This window comes from Cynoglossus semilaevis, chromosome 8 (assembly GCF_000523025.1).
Source record: "Cynoglossus semilaevis isolate Cse_v1.0 chromosome 8, Cse_v1.0, whole genome shotgun sequence".
In the NCBI taxonomy this organism is placed as follows: domain Eukaryota; kingdom Metazoa; phylum Chordata; class Actinopteri; order Pleuronectiformes; family Cynoglossidae; genus Cynoglossus; species Cynoglossus semilaevis.
Window position 1 is genome coordinate 24,610,463 of NC_024314.1, and position 15,955 is coordinate 24,626,417.

General features: G+C 40.6%; 1 long non-coding RNA gene across 1 annotated transcript; it reads right to left on the reverse strand.

Annotated features, from left to right (window-relative positions):
• Positions 1-55: 55 nt before the first annotated feature.
• On the reverse strand, positions 56-12,657 carry LOC112487362 (uncharacterized). Its single transcript, XR_003050407.1, has 3 exons — positions 12,398-12,657; positions 942-1,096; positions 56-816 (listed from the first exon to the last, which is right to left on the reverse strand). It is a non-coding gene; the product is annotated as an uncharacterized LOC112487362 (long non-coding RNA).
• Between the last annotated feature and the right edge of the window lie 3,298 nt (positions 12,658-15,955).

Sequence of the window (15,955 nt, forward strand, 5' to 3'; positions counted from 1 at the left end):
CTATTCATCTCTGAAAGTTTCTCTTTCACATTACAGAAGAAGAAGACTTTTTTTTTTTATTTACTTACTCGCCCCATAAACCTGCGTGTGTCGTGACGACGATGATGATGATGGTGATGATGATGATGTCAGTATGTCAGTCTGGTTGATAAATAAAGCTGTCGCGTCTGCGACACTGGTGGTTAAACGCCTCGACACCTGCCTCAGACGCAGGTTTACTGTGTATGCTGTTCCCCGGTGGCATATTTGAACAAGTACACGAGATCACACGTCTGCAAAAGTTCCATTATGAAATACAAGTCTGCAATATTTTTTTTTTAAAGGAGGTAATGAAAAGTGGAATCTTGTGAGGAATTTTATTTGATAAAAAAATTCTTAAAAATATAAAAAGCACTTCTGAAAAAACAAAGTTGGCAGGATGGAAAAAATACGACTAAAAAAAGTCCTTATCCTTCAGATTCAGTCTTAAAGAAGCATCGCAAAGAAGAAAAAAATATTATTTTTTTTTCCGGTGATGTAAATAGCAAATTAAGGACAAGACTAAACTTATTATGAGTAAGAAAAAAAAAAAACTTTACATCAGAGGGGCGTTATAATTACAGAGGCCTCGGAGACAAAAAGTTGAGGTAAAAAGAGTGAAATGCTTTTAGGCTCCTGGTCTCCGGAGTTTAATCTCTTCTGGTTCAGATGGACGCCTGAGACTTGTGGTGACTTTTTTTTTTTAAAAAGAGTGGAAAAAAAATGCCAGGATGGGCTTCGAGTATCTTTTCCTGCCTGTTCACAGAGAGAGTGTAAAGTTGCTCTGCTTAAAACCACCTTGTTAACGAAAAAAGAAAGTGAACGAACACACACACAAAAAAAAAAATTGCACTGTGTTAAAAATCTCTGACACTTCTGCGGCGTGCGTACTTGAATTTTTCAAACACTTGTCTTTTCTTTACCATAATGGATGTCAGTTTTCTCTGATGTAGCTCAAGTAGGGGGAGCGGCACGCAGGGTCTCACTCTTTCTGCTATTTGAAGCTATCACTCAATAGCGAATCTCTGTTGTTCCACATCAAACGGCGGAGACATTCTGCGGCATCACCTGCAGAGAGCTCCAAAGGGATGAAGCAAAATATCTTCAAATCACTTGTCCAAGACATTTCCCCCTATTAGGGGGCTGCCGGCGCACGGGCTTTAAGACGGAGACAGGCCCTTTAAATAAGCTAACCGCAGCCGGTGTTACAGCCGGGAGATCAGACGCACGCTCCGCGTCCTATCACACAACTCCTGTGCAATGCCATGCCATTAACAAGAAGACTCAACCTTTAGGAGGGTTAAAAAACACACACACACACACACACACACACACACACACACACACTGGTGTGTTTTGACTTTTTTGTTGGGTTTTTTTTTCCCTTTATCAGCAAACAGAGGAGAAAGGAATCATTTCATAACAGCTACGGCTAACCAAGGACAGCATGTGTAACCCAACATATATTCATATATATTTAACAATATTTATGAGAAGTTATCTAAGGATATTATATATGTAGATACAAGTATACGTATATACTGTGTAAATATATGTATATGTACTCTCATATAAATACAAATATATCCATTTATACATACACATATACTTGTATGCATGTGTATATACTGTGTATATACAAATATATAAATATATATACAAACACATACATATATACAATAAATGTATATATATATTTAAGAACATTTATCAGAAGTTATTCTCAGGTATTATATATGTATATATAAATATACGTAAATACTGTATAAATATATGTATATATACTCTCATATAAATTCATTCATATAATATCCATATATTTATCCAATATATACATATATACATACACATAATTGTATATGTACAGATATGCATATGTGTATATACTGTATATATATCCACACATACACATATATACACAAATATATATATACACACACATATAAATACATATATACACATACATATATATATATTAAAGTCAATGATCGTTATTTTCAAGGCCTTAAATTTCAAGCATCATTAACTAACTTTCACCGTCATCGTTTGTGTATTTACGCTCATGATATTTGTATCAGCGGTGGTGAATATGTGGTAGCAGCACCGCTACAATGCTAGGTGCACTTCACTCTGTGTGTGTGTGTGTGTGTGTGTGTGTTGTAATCTCAGCAGCAGATCATGTTTTCCAGGCTTCAGATGAGGCAAAGCAGCTTTGGCAGCGGCCCGTTTCATCTCAGGCACTGGGGCCCAAAACAAAGAGAAAATGATTGATTGGATGATGAATTATTTAGAGGTGGAGGGCTGAGGAACGATGCAGCCATGCTGGAGAGTGAGAGGCAGAGAGAGCTAGGAAGCAAGGGAGAGAGGGGGGAGTTCGGTAGCCCCTCTCTCTCTCTCTCCCTCACTCTCTCTTTCACTCTCCTTGCAGAAGATGGGAATCCAAGTAAAAAACTTTCCCCCTAATTGTACTAATGCGTGTCACCGCAAATTTGCCGATATAAAATATTGATGTGGACACAATGAAAGGGCTGCACAGTGCAAGCCGCTGATTGGAAAGGAGAGATGTTTGCTCAGGGATCTATAGGACGTTTGAACCTACATGTAACACTACACCAAAGACAGGGGGACGGGCGAGCGGGGGGGCGGGCGGGGGGTTATTCGGGACCAGGAGGCTTCTCGGCTCCAGACGCTCATGCTCCCCGCCACGCTCTGTCTGTATCACACCATTTTTTTTTAAAGAGGAAAAAAAAAACTCCGGCCTCTGCTCTGTTTACCTGCTGCTCACCTGTGGACCGACCCGTGACGTTTGAACGGCGGCGGGAAAATGAGACAGTGTCTTAAAAATGTCTGCGACAGAGCTGTTGAGAGGGAGAGACAGCTGCCCGGTGCTGTGTGATGTGATGTGATGTGATGCCGACTTGGACCACAGGGGGCACTGCTGTGATATGTGAGGAAGAGACAGACAAGAGGACAGAGAGGGAGGGGAAGAAAAAAAAAAGAAACAAAACAGAGGGGAGAGGGGAGTAAAGAGAGAGAGAAAGAGAGGCGGAGAAATGCAATGAGGCAAGGGATCTCTCACCCTCTCTCTCTCTCTCTCCCTGACTCTCCCTCTCTCTCTCTCTCTCTCTCTCTCACTGCATTTTTTTTCAATATCCCCCTCCTCATGAAATTTCATTTGGATTGTAAATGTTCTGTAATTTAGCATCATAAATGTGTAATGGGCCCCTGAATCCAATGACATTGTGCTGGCTAATCAACTCATTTGAAAATGAATATAGATCTATTAAAGAGAACTCACCCGCCTTACCCCCCCCCCCCCCCCCCCCCCCCCCTTCTTTTTTTTGTTAGGACTGGCATGCTGTCAAACACCGGGAGAGTTTTTGTGGGAAAATGAAGGGATACTTTGAAGTGAAAAAAAGAAATATTATTGGATGTTTCCGTCCTTCCACAGAAGTGAAGGGTTGATGAGATTAAGTGCCTGTGTTTAATTCTGAATTGTTTTGTCATCACAAATCTGACGTTAAATCAGCTCCACCAAGAGGAGATCTGGTGTAAAAAAAAAAAAAAAAATTCAAAAAGATAAATAAATGAATCAGTGGGAACAGGAAGTTAGTCACTTTCGATTTTTCAGCTGGGAACATACAGGGTGGTTATAGGCTAAACGTTTTTTTTTTTTTTTTTAATACATGGTGGTTATAGGCTAAACGTTTTTTTTGAAAATCCAGAAAAGTCTCTAGAAAACACAATAACATACACACCAGGATTACTGGCTCTTATCTGTCAGAGACAGGGCCTGAGGCGCTACCTACAAACACTTAATGGAAAAAACCAACTTCAACTCACGGCAGCCGCTGACTCTCGGAATTAGAGGGTGATGAAGAGAGGCTGGAATGCAAATTGCCGACGTTGTGACAGAGTTTCTGGACAATACAGTTAAGAAAAAGACCAAAGAAGTTGAGATTGTCTGGAGTTGTGTCTATTCCAGGTATAGAGGGATAAACTTTTAAAAGCCAAACTTAAGTCTTTCACTAAAGAACTGAACTGTTGTATATGTAGAAATAAATCGGAAAAAAAAAAATCTAAATTTCTTAATGCAGACAATTCTAAGAGGTGACATCCAGGGGTCTCTGTTCCCTTGGCTGAGAATCAACACGCGGTGCACTCTTCATCGTCCTTCATCGTTCATCTATGAGTCTGTTCTGAATGTGGAGCCCATTTGTATGACTTTAGATCAGCACCAGCCCAGACGGACAGCGCACGCGAGTCAAACTTGAGAAATCTTCTCATCAAAAACGAGACAACAATTATCACCGCCAACAACATGTCACTGAAACAATGACTCATCAATTTAAACATATTATGCCACATTTATCCAAACTATACGGTACCTCGATGATTTACGGGATCTTAGATTAGCATGCTAACATGCTATCTGGTAAAAAATGTAGGTGTTGAGAACAGCTGGATGTTTCCCAAAGTCTGGGTCGAGAGATTCATGTTTACCAGGAGTTTACGAATAATGTCTATTGACTTGGGCCGCGAACGTTTGTGACTTTCAAAATACGGGTCCCCAGAAAAAAAAAATTTGGGAAACACTGTGTTAACGTATCCATGGCAACAGTCGAACAGTGACGGACAACAAACTGTGGTTCAACTGTACATGAGCTGAGAGAGCTGACGCAGGAGAGTCAAGAAACTGGACCTGGTTCTAACATGGTGTGGTCTACGATTTTGTTAAACACAGACCAATAAAAAGAAAAATAAATACGCACTCCAACATAAACAGTTCCAGCATCTGTTAATAGAGTCAAATATTACAAAAAAGCTTCACTATGAGGCGCTGTTTCCCCCCGCTGGTGCCTCTGAGTCAGTTCTATCCCAGTCTTCCTCCGTTGTAAACTTCTTTCCACCTTCCCATCTTTCCCGCCGTTACTTCTTCATTACCGATCTCTGCTTCTGGCCCTGATGCAGCAATCAAGGAAGAGAAGTCATTTATCAGGCCTGGTGGTGGCGGGGGGTCTATTGTGCACCGGTGGGTGTGCGTGGTTTGCCTGAATGCGAGGCTCTGGGCGACTGCCCTATTGTAAGGTCATTGTAATTAAGTCTCGCCTCACAGTGGCAGACTCTGCCTTTGAGGTTCAAATGTCTTTCCCCTCCATCCTCAAAAGTCCTTCTCCGCCATCATTTTCTTGTGAGATCGTACTTAAAAAAGAAAAAAACTTGAAAAAAGGCATATCCCATACCAAATATTAGGCCCCGTCTGTGAATATTGATTTAACTGTGGACACAGATGGGCTGGAATGAGTACGATAGCCCCGAACTTCCTCTGTGATTACTTTGAGGAAATAGAATATTAGAGTTTGGGTGATTGCCTCAGCTGGAGCACGCAGGCCTCGACTGGACATTTAAGATTGCTAATCTAGGACCCGAAATTTGCTCCACTTTCAATTACAGGTATCCAGAGAGGGTATTGAGGAATGGAGATGATAAATCTATAGATTATCCCCAGGTTATCTCTCTGACGCTCTCCGTTCTTATCTCGGGCTCCGTTGGTATTTTTGTTTAAAGCTCAACTAAAACAGATGAACTGGTCGCCTCCATCTGGTCAGATACCATTTAGGAAAGCTGATGGAATCTCTTAGTATCAAATAGTCACGAGTTTCATCTAGATTTGTGGCGATACTTTTTATAAATCGATAAGAGTATTATTTGTGTTCTCCCGGATAAGGGGTTAAAATCGATGCTAACTCCTTAGGTTTGGTTTCAGTGACTCTTCATGAACTGGTGCGCTGTGGATGATTATTTCAAAATATTTTTTAAAAAGACAAAACGTCCTCCAGGTGATGCTGTTGTCTCATTAGAAGATGTATATTAATAAAACTAATTTAAATTAATTTAGTTTAACGTTTCCGCAAAGTTAACGAGCAGCTGACCGGAAAGTGAGCAGAGCTTTCACACTTGTATCAGCCTTTCATTTCAAAACACTGCCTCCTGCTGCTGGTAAACAGCAGCGCTTATAGTGTGTCGCACTATTTAAATGATTCAATCGAACAATGTTACACACCCAATGTTTCCTTTGAAGTTATCAAAGCGGGAAACAACAAGGCCAAAAGTCAAACTTGTGATTTTCCATTTTTTAAAAAGGGAAACTTTCACAATTGTTTGATCTTCGTGATTTGATGAACACGAGCAGCCGACAACATACCAGGCTCTTTTTCCGCTTACATAACACGGTGGGATTAGGATTTTTTTTTCTCTCTCTCCAAATGCCCGTCACACGTCTGACAGTGGGCTGAGCTGCATTTCAAACAGATGTGAACTGTGGCGTGTCTTTGAACAAGCAAACAACTCCAGTGAAGTCTCCGCAGTCCTTTAAGCACTTTATCCTCTGAGCTTCATTGGGCAACAGACAGAGAAAATAAAAAAAAAATAAAAATTAAAAATATATATATAAAAAAAGGAATGCAAATCTACGGCTCGGAACAAGGTCGTACAATAAAGAAAAAGGAGAGTCCTGTTTAAACGTTGGCAATGACAGACACATAACCGCACTTAACAAACAGCACTGAGGGGACATCACCAGCGGGGGCAGCGATGCGGAGGAGTGTGAGAGACAGATGTCTCATCATCTTATTTAGAGTGCATTAGCAGCCAATGACACAGCCTCGCTCCTTCCTCACCGCTCTGAATTTCTTGTTGTCGGAGAACGCGTCCTGAGGCAATAACAACGACCATCAGCCTTCCTCCTCCTCCTCCTCCTCTTCCTCCTCCTCCTCCCCCTCTCCCTCCCCCTCCTCCTCCTCCCCTTCCTCCTACATCTCCTCTTCAAGCACAGATCCGCCAGGGCCTAATTTTCCATCAGTAAAGCATGAAATCAAGAGAGAACGCCGCACAACAAGCACTTTTATGAGAGGACACTTCCAGTCCACCCACCCGTATCAGAGTACACACACACACACACACACACACACACACACACACGTGAAGGAACACAGATCCAAACTTTTGAATAAATGATGACATCAAGTGGATGCTAACCAAACGTGACAGTCGGGAGGTTGTTGATGAGTGGGCGAGAGAGAGAGACATCAGCAGAGGCTCGCACTAATTTCATGATGTTAGTTGCTGGATGTTATTTGGAGTGTTGGCGTTTCTAAGACACCAGACGACGCCGCGTGTTATCGTTTGATCATCTTAAGTGGGTTTAATGTGGAAACGTTAGCTACAAAATCTCAGGGCTGCTGTTATCTAGGGGATGATTAGATCAAAGGAGAAGGACTCCTTTGTTTTTGAGGAGGGCTTGATTTTCAAACCTGGTTAAAAAGTTAGTGTGAACACAAAAAAAAAATTTAACAAAATGGATGTAGCCTTGAATACGCTAACGCGGTGTTTCTCAACCTTGGGGTCACGTACTGTAACACTGCCTTCCAGCTCAGGTCATAAATCAAAAATTCTAACCTGAATAAGTTACTTGAAACAGAACGGGAACACAAAGAGGACCAGGTTATTTTGGACATCTGGGGTCAGGTCATCATTTCAGCGGAACACTAATTGCAGTGAGAACAAGTCCGCGTGTGATTGGACGCTTCGTGGCCAGACAGACATAACATCCGTCTGGACGAGGGGAAAATAAGACGATGACAGAGGAGCACAAGAAGAAGAAGAAAAATGAAGCTCCTCAGAGGAGGTTCTCCAAACTCAAGTGGGCCGATATGTTTTTTTGAAGAGACAATGCAGTCGAGCAAAGACGGCAGCAGACGTTATCAGGGAGCAAGAGCCGAACTGAGCGACGCTGCATCTCAGCGTTCCATCAACTGAAAAATAAGGCACTCAGTTATTAGGACACCAACAGTGGCAAACACTACAGAGAGCAGAAAACTCTCAGCTACACACACACACAACCACACACACACAAACAGAGAGAAGAAGAAGAAGAAGAAAAGAGAGAGTATATAGCACCGACTGACAAAGATGCCCTGCAATATGGATGACGAGAACAAAGCTCTCCATAACAAACTCCACTCACATTGAGACGATTTCCTTCTTAATAATGAATCGCCATCAGCATCAGGCGTCAATACTCTGCCTCTGCATTGTGTGTGTGTGTGTGTGTATATGTGTGTGTGAGAGCGAGCAGAAGAAAATAAATATTAAAAAAAAAAAAACATCTATTCTCAACAAGAACAAAACTTCTATATTTAATCTGCGCTGAGAACAAGCAGGCGTGCAGAGTCAAAAAACAAAATGAGGATGCAGGCTGAGGCGTTCTGTGGCATGCAAATCACAGGCGGACCATCCGGCTGCTGTGAGCTTATCTTTGTGACTGACAGGATTTTTTAAGATGTGTAGATTATAAATATTTATAATTGACTTAATATTGACTATATTCTCTCTGTTTGGTTGAACTCGTACGCAGACAAAAAAAAAAAAAAAAAGAGGGGGAAAAAGTTTTTCCAATAACAACACCAAAAACCTATTTAGTTCACAGTGTGTTTTCCTGACTGGAAATAATAAGTGAAACTTTTTGTGCAGGATTTGTTACTTTGCTGAGAGTTCGACTGTTGACAGTGAGGTTTTTAACGATCGATGTAGAGTCATGTTTTAAACTATATATTTATCAGCGTTAAAAATGTTAAACACCTAAATATGTTGGAACTGATCTCCAAATATTCACAATAAAAACATCTAAAGACAAATTTTATTTGAAATGAAAATGTTTTACATTTGTTGTTTTTTGTTGTTCTTTATTTACAGTTTATGGTGAAAAAAAAACATACCTTTTCTAACCAAAAAAAAAACTGAATTCTAGTAAAAATGAAAAAAAAGACGCTGCTAAAAGGTTGAGATGTAACTAAGAGTTAGTCAGAGTTAGTTTGAAAAGATAATTTAATTTGTCTACAAAAGCCTTAATTTTTCCAAATTCTTTTTAAAAAAACTGCACAAATAATAAAAAATCTGACTAAGAAGAAAATGATGTTTTTTTGTTAAGGAAAACAGCTCTGAAGTTTAAGAAAATAACTTACTTAAAATTATTAACTACACTAAAACATCTACACAAAAGGTCAAAGGTCAGTCCCTCTGGTCAACACGTCAGGTTTGCTTCACATCACTGTCCCTTTATCAAACGTCAACACAAAGTGATATTTTGTTTTTACAGCCGACATCCAAACGCAGCCCAACTTTGGATTTACGTAGGTACTGGGTGTGGTATCAAACCCACGTGGGCTGCAGCCCAACCACTGCACCACTGTACACACACATTTGGCTGTAAAAGCACCAATAGTTCTGTGTTGTTGTCATGTTATAAAAGTAAAAACATGTTAGGAAGCAAACAGCAACCAGGTCTTTGAACGCATCATGAACATTTGTCACAGTTTTTTTTTTTTTCCTCAGATTTTTTTTTTAATACTGTGTTTTTCCTGGACTTTAAAAACAAAGTTAATCCAATAACCGTGACTCTGTTTATAAGACGTGGGTTTTTTTGGTTCCTTCTTTGAAAAACTCTCTCTGTGACATTGAACTAATCTTCAGTGGAGACTCACACAGAAAGACAAATCAAACATGCCAAAGTGTCGACATCTTTCTTCAGGACCAGGAAAAAAAAAAAAACCCTCTACGATGTGTGGAGAAGAAGTGGACGAAACACTGACCCACTGTAAAAACCAGGATGGACTCAACTTCTAAGAAATTGAAATAGCATTTGGCCTTTGATTGAATTTCACCATGTGATCTGACTGTACTGTATGAGCCCTCTGTGTTCCCGCTGTCTGTCCAACTCTTTTAGATCCACATCAAAAAGGCCATCTGCCATAAAGAAGAAAAAAAAAAAAAAAAAAAAAAAAAAACTCTCTCCAACCTCATCCACAAGTTCCCTTCGCCCAGTGTCCAGACACGGCACTGCCCACCGTCTCATCAATTTTCCCCTTTGATTTCATCACCGAGTGAAACTAAAGTGTCAATACAAGAAAAGTTTTTTCTTTGCACCAGAGCCAGTTTTTTTTTTCCACCACTGGAACCCCTTAGAAAGTTCCAGTCGAGTACAACGAAAGTTCATGGATTTGCCGAAACAAACAGAGAAGAACGGAGAACTGGGACTCAAACCACAGACCTTCCAAAACCATTCAAGTCCAAATCAAGTCAGCCATGTGAATGACGCGGCGAGGAGAGGGCTCGGCGCAATTAGCATGCCGGGCTAGTGCTAAAGCAATTAGGCTAAACAGACGGCAGGAGCAGCAGAGCTAAAGCACTGAAGGACGGATGTGTTATTGTCAGTATGCAGGCCGCGCACGTGTGTGTGTGTGTTTATTCGTGGTCCTTTAGCGCTTAGCATGTTAGCAAAATTCTCAGAGGGAATCGCAGGTTAATGGGAACAATTTTTGTTTATACACCGTCTATTGAGTAAAAAGTGTGTGTGTGTGTAGATGAATAACAATGTCTGTGTGTTTCTGGTAACAAATAATGAAGGGGAAAATGAAAAAAAAAAAAAAACGGTGACTCTTATGTTGCTCTGGGAAATCACAAAAACATTTACGGGTAAACAAGCCCAGAGCGGAAACTTTGAACAAAAACACCACAGGGAGAAATAAAATAAAATCCAGCCACAATTGGGCAATTCTCTCAGGTGGAGCCATCAAAAACAGTGTCAGCTCGTACACAGAGACGTGGCAGCGAGGACCACCTGGAGACGCGCGGTGACATTCGTTTGAGCGTAAATTAGTCAAACAAGCATGCCGGGGAATGGCAGTTATTACTTGATGTTTCCCTGTGGGAGCGGCGGCGGAATGGCTCTAATTCAAACGAGCGGTTGTGATGCACAGAGCAAAAAAAAAAACAAAACAAACACACACACACACACGCACACACAGAGTGGTACTAAAAGTTGTGCACAATGTGATGTAAGCCTTTTGGGATGTGACAGTCGGCAACACGGAAGAGGGAAAAGAGTGAGGAGGAGGGGGAGGAGGAAAAAGGAGGAAATTTGGAATTTTACAGTAGAAGGAGTGTGAAGGGAATGAAAAAACAATTCAAATTCACTTCATCAGAGAGAGATGTGGTGCTGAGCTGTTTTTGGAAACTTAAAAAAGGTTGACCCATCACTAAAAAAAAAAAAAAAAATCAGCAGAAAGAGCAGCAGAAAAGGTCAAAGGTCAGGGATGCTGCTGACATCAGTGACTTATTTGGAAAAGGCAATGACAGCAGAGTTTAATGTCAATTCAAAAACTAATTAAAAAGAAGAACGAATGTTGTTATAATTTCTTTTTTTCTTTTTTTTTTGGGGGGCGAGGCTGTATTTTTTAACCACAGTCATCACTGTTTCAACCTCCAATCGACTCATAGCTCAGAACAAGATACACATTTACATAAAAAAATGATATAAACACTATACAGATTAATCAACTAATGATGATTAATCGTGGGATCATAAATGCACAACAACAAAACAACTACACCAAACGACAGCATCCACTTTTAAAGAATCACACGCGCTCGCCGTCTCTGGTGCTGACGAGCGCAGAGACGTTCGCGTCTATTCAACACTCAACCAATTATCTGAGCTTTAAATTAAATGGAAATTCTACACACACCACTAATTAGTTCCTGTTCAAGTCACTGTTGTGAATTTACGCTATATGTACTACAAGCTAATAGACTGTGTACAGCCATATGGCCCACGCGGCCTCTGGGCTGGTTTTTTTTTTTTCGACTTCATTTTTTCGACTTCATGGCAAGAGTCCAACTCACGCAGGTGGAGGCGTCGTTCTGCCTGCACCAAAACAACTGGCTCCGCAACACGAGACGGAGACGAGAAAGATAAAAAAACGCACGTAAAAAAAATGGCCTTAAATATCTAACATTTAAACTCTAACATTTAGTTAGACAAAATATACAGTACATTCCTGCCACAAATACTTCAACAATACTTCACATCACAAACTGGTTAATGTTAGCCAGGAAAAAGCTAAATGATTTTTTTGTTGTTGCTTGAGCATTCCAACAGGGGGCGCCATTGAAGAAGTCGTTAGAGGGATTTGGAACATTTTTTTAGGATGGACACATTGGAATTGGGCACTCAGTAGAATCGAACACTGAACCTTTCAGTGGTAGGCAGGACTCATGCCACTGCCCCACTGAAGTTGACCCAACATGTATTTAAAACATTTGTTTTGACCTTTACATTTTGAAAATAAAAATATGAAAACAAGCCGACACTGTCTGGGTGAAAAGACATTAAAAACACACTTTTCAAACCAAGTTACCACAATAACAAAGGACCAAAGTGGAACAATATTCAACAGCAGCCACAGCAGAACAAAAAAAAACAAACAAATTCACATTTTTTTACTCCATTATTATACATGTCAAATGAAACGTGACTGACCTGCACCTGGAGGAGTCTCTCACAGCTGCAGTCAGTGTAGATGGACGTCTTCAGCTCTGTGTGGGTTTCCATCGAGTTAAAAGTTCCAAAAGTGTCCAAAAATGGCCAACAGTCAGTCAGTTCCTGGTACTGTTTTACTCTTTTTTTTTCCAGCCTTGTTCCTTTAAAAAAAATAATAATCAGAGTTTGTAGTGAGGTTAATCCAGTGGAGCCTGCAGGTCAGTGACCAGTGACCAGTGACCAGTGAAGTCACTCGTTAAGGTCATCATTTCCACCTGCTGTCAAAACAGCCACTTCTCACACCGACTTTTCAAAATAAAAGCCTACGTAATTGTAATGTACACAGTGCAGTATTGATTTTTTTTCCTTTACTATAGTGTTGTGAAGTATATAAAAAATACTTTATACTTTAGTAGCCTAACAGTTACTGTCAAATACACATCAAATACATGGAAATACAGACAGGTGGTCTGTTGTCTCTGGGCAATTGTTGTCTCTTTTAATGCTATATTTAAGCTAAACTTTCTGGACATTTTTTATCCTACAAATTAATACTAGTTTACTTTTTTATCAGCTACATTATATTTTCTTTTCTATGTTATAATTTTTAATTTGAATGAGATTTTAAGATAATTTAACTTGAGTTCATGCTTAATTATTGTTTGGATTTATTTAGCCTGACTGTTGGCTAATTACATTAGCTCTGGTTTCAGTCTTTTTAGCTAACATTAAGCTAATATTCAAATCGTTTTAACAGCCTTTTAGTTATTTTTGTTTGGCTTTTTTACTGTCCGAATTTTTAATTATCATTTATTTTGCATTGTTTTTTTTCACCGCATTAAAACACAGCACTGAAATCCATGAGTTTCCACTAAACCAGGAGTCTGTTTGTCCACCATCATCAAACACTAGTTTATTCACTTTGACTGACGCTGTGTTTAAACTGTCGTGGGCAACATTGTTGTTTTGTTAGGTGGACTGACTGACTGTCCCACACTGGTACGTAAACACTGCACCTCCGCGATGGAAAAGTGCAGAGTCGACCATAAACCAGTGATCAGCTGGAACGCCGGTCGGATTAGGCTGTGGCTTCTCGTGACTGTTTCGTGGCATCACTCCTGACTTTCACAGAGGAGTTTTTGTAGTTCCTGCCACGGCGCGGGCCCACAGTGGGAAGCAGAGCAGTGAACTTTGCCTGATTTCATTTTCGTCTTCAAAGAACGTTTTGATTACACGGCTTTAGCAGGAAAAGTTTAATGTTACACACCACAAACAATCACAAACTACCCAGGAAGATGTAAACAACCCAAAGGAAGACTGGCGTGATGGGCACGATTGGTGGAACGAGGTTTTGGCGGAATGACAGCGGGAATCAGTCGCGAGTCCAAGTCCAACAGAGGGAGGACGTTTGGTTCCTCTATCGCCTCTCGGTTTTCCTAATTTCCAGGCTATCATGAACAAGGCCCAGGCTTGGAAACAAAGCGCCCGCTAACAAAGCTTCCCACGGAGAATTGGCTGCAGCCTTGGATGCTATTTACATACAGATGCACTGGCAGGAATTTGCATAATGTTTTTTGTATCGCGGTGCTCAGGGGAGCGGCATTGTAACATATTGGTGCCTAATGAACTCTGAAAAAAATTGATTTTCCACAGAGTAAATTAAGAAATGCATTATGGCTGTTAAAGCAATCTTGGGGGAAATCGGAGCCTTCCTCTGCTAAACTACGCTTGATAAGTTATAAATTACATGTTACACTTATTTGCTTTAATTCATGCTAATTTCGCCCAATTAATGTATCACTGTAGTTCTGAGGGCAGCCACAGGAGATTTAATTATTTATTGCATTGTTGTGTGTGTCGGGGTGTGTGTGTGTGTGTGTGTGAGTGTTTGCCTGTGATATGTCTGTGAGCGCGGCATAAGAAAAGGATTGTTTTTAACACATGCAACTGTCTGGGTCTTTCATTATTTTACATGGAAGTCCAAGTACAAATGTCCATCAACAGAGACTCTGGGACAGAGCTCTGATTGTCTCTCTCTCTCTCTCTCTCTCTCTCTCTCTCTCTGACACTCACACATGTCGACTAGTTCTGGCCCGTCTTCCTCATCTTCTCCAGCCAGTTATGTGAGTCATTGTTTACAGCACTTTCACTTTGCTCTCCTATCACCCTCCTCTGACCGCACTTTTCCATTCAGTCACGGGCCTCTAATGCGGGGGACACGATGCCAGGCATTTGTCCTCCTCGAAAACTGATTCTGTCCACATGAGTATTTATTTCTGAAAATCACACTTTTTTTTGAGCCTCGTTTCTAAAACAGAGAAGCGCTCACATTATCATGGCGTGCAGCAGTGAAAGCCTCGTTTCTAAAACAGCTCTCACATTATCATGGCGTGCAGCAGTGATACGTTAATGTGCCGTGTGAGATCAATGGTGATTGTTCTAATTTCATTTCATTCATTAATTGGTCAGAAAAGTGTTTACTGCATTTGCTGAACTGTAATTACTGCAAATAATTTATCTTCATTTGTCTGCGCCACGGAGACTGTACGAACAATTATACACTCATGCACTAGATGGCAGCAGGTGGCTAGAAAAACTCGGAAAAAACAGCAAGATTCAGGGAAGTTAAAGAAAATCTTCACATTCTTCAATTCCTTCTTAAAGTGCTCAAAATATCATTACAACTGCTAGCAACATTAATCCGTATTCCTCATAATAATGTTGTTGTTTTATTTTGCTTAAACAGTGAAGGGAAAGTATAAATGTAACACTTTTACTCTTCACTCTTTTTAAGTTATTCCTACCAGATACAAATGCAGACGTTTTCCCAGGAGCTACTACTAAGCGATCCTTCCCCGATCCTGGCTCCTGTACATTCAGGTGACATAATGAATCCGGAGGGGAACGGTTTAAAATTATGGTCCCAAGAGCCCGAGGGTCACTGAGGTATGTGACAGCTTGTGTGGATGCGGTTTATGATCTCTGTTTGGAAAACCCTCGATTAGAAACATTATCGCAAATGTACGCTATTATTATATGCAAATGTTACTTTTACTCGCAAGTCAACAAGGATAAGTTGAAGAAGTACTCGAGGACGATGACAGCGTGGCCTAGTTAGCCAGCAAGCTGCTGTCAAAGCCAATAGGAATTAGAGAGGAGTTAATGCTACTTTGTTTCTCTCCCTGTCAAGTACTCGCCTGAACTCACCGCTGCGACATCCACCGAGTATCCAGCCTCATCAGGCCGATATTAAAAAGCTTAGCCACCGATGGTTTTTCAAGTAAATTAGAGAAAACAAAATCTCTCAGATTAGTCAATTAAGTGGCACATTAGGCCCAGACTTAATTAAAAGATAGCGTGGCATGCAGTCTTTAAAGGACATAGAAAGGCGACGGGAGTGTTTGAACAGGAGATTGAACAAATGGCACTTATTAAAAACTTCAGTGTGAGTCACTTGACACCTCACATATCCTTTGCACCTCCAGCTACATAAACAAAGTGTCAACTCCCAGGGTTCTTTCTATGCAAATCTCAGGGATGAGGCAGTGCACTCACCGA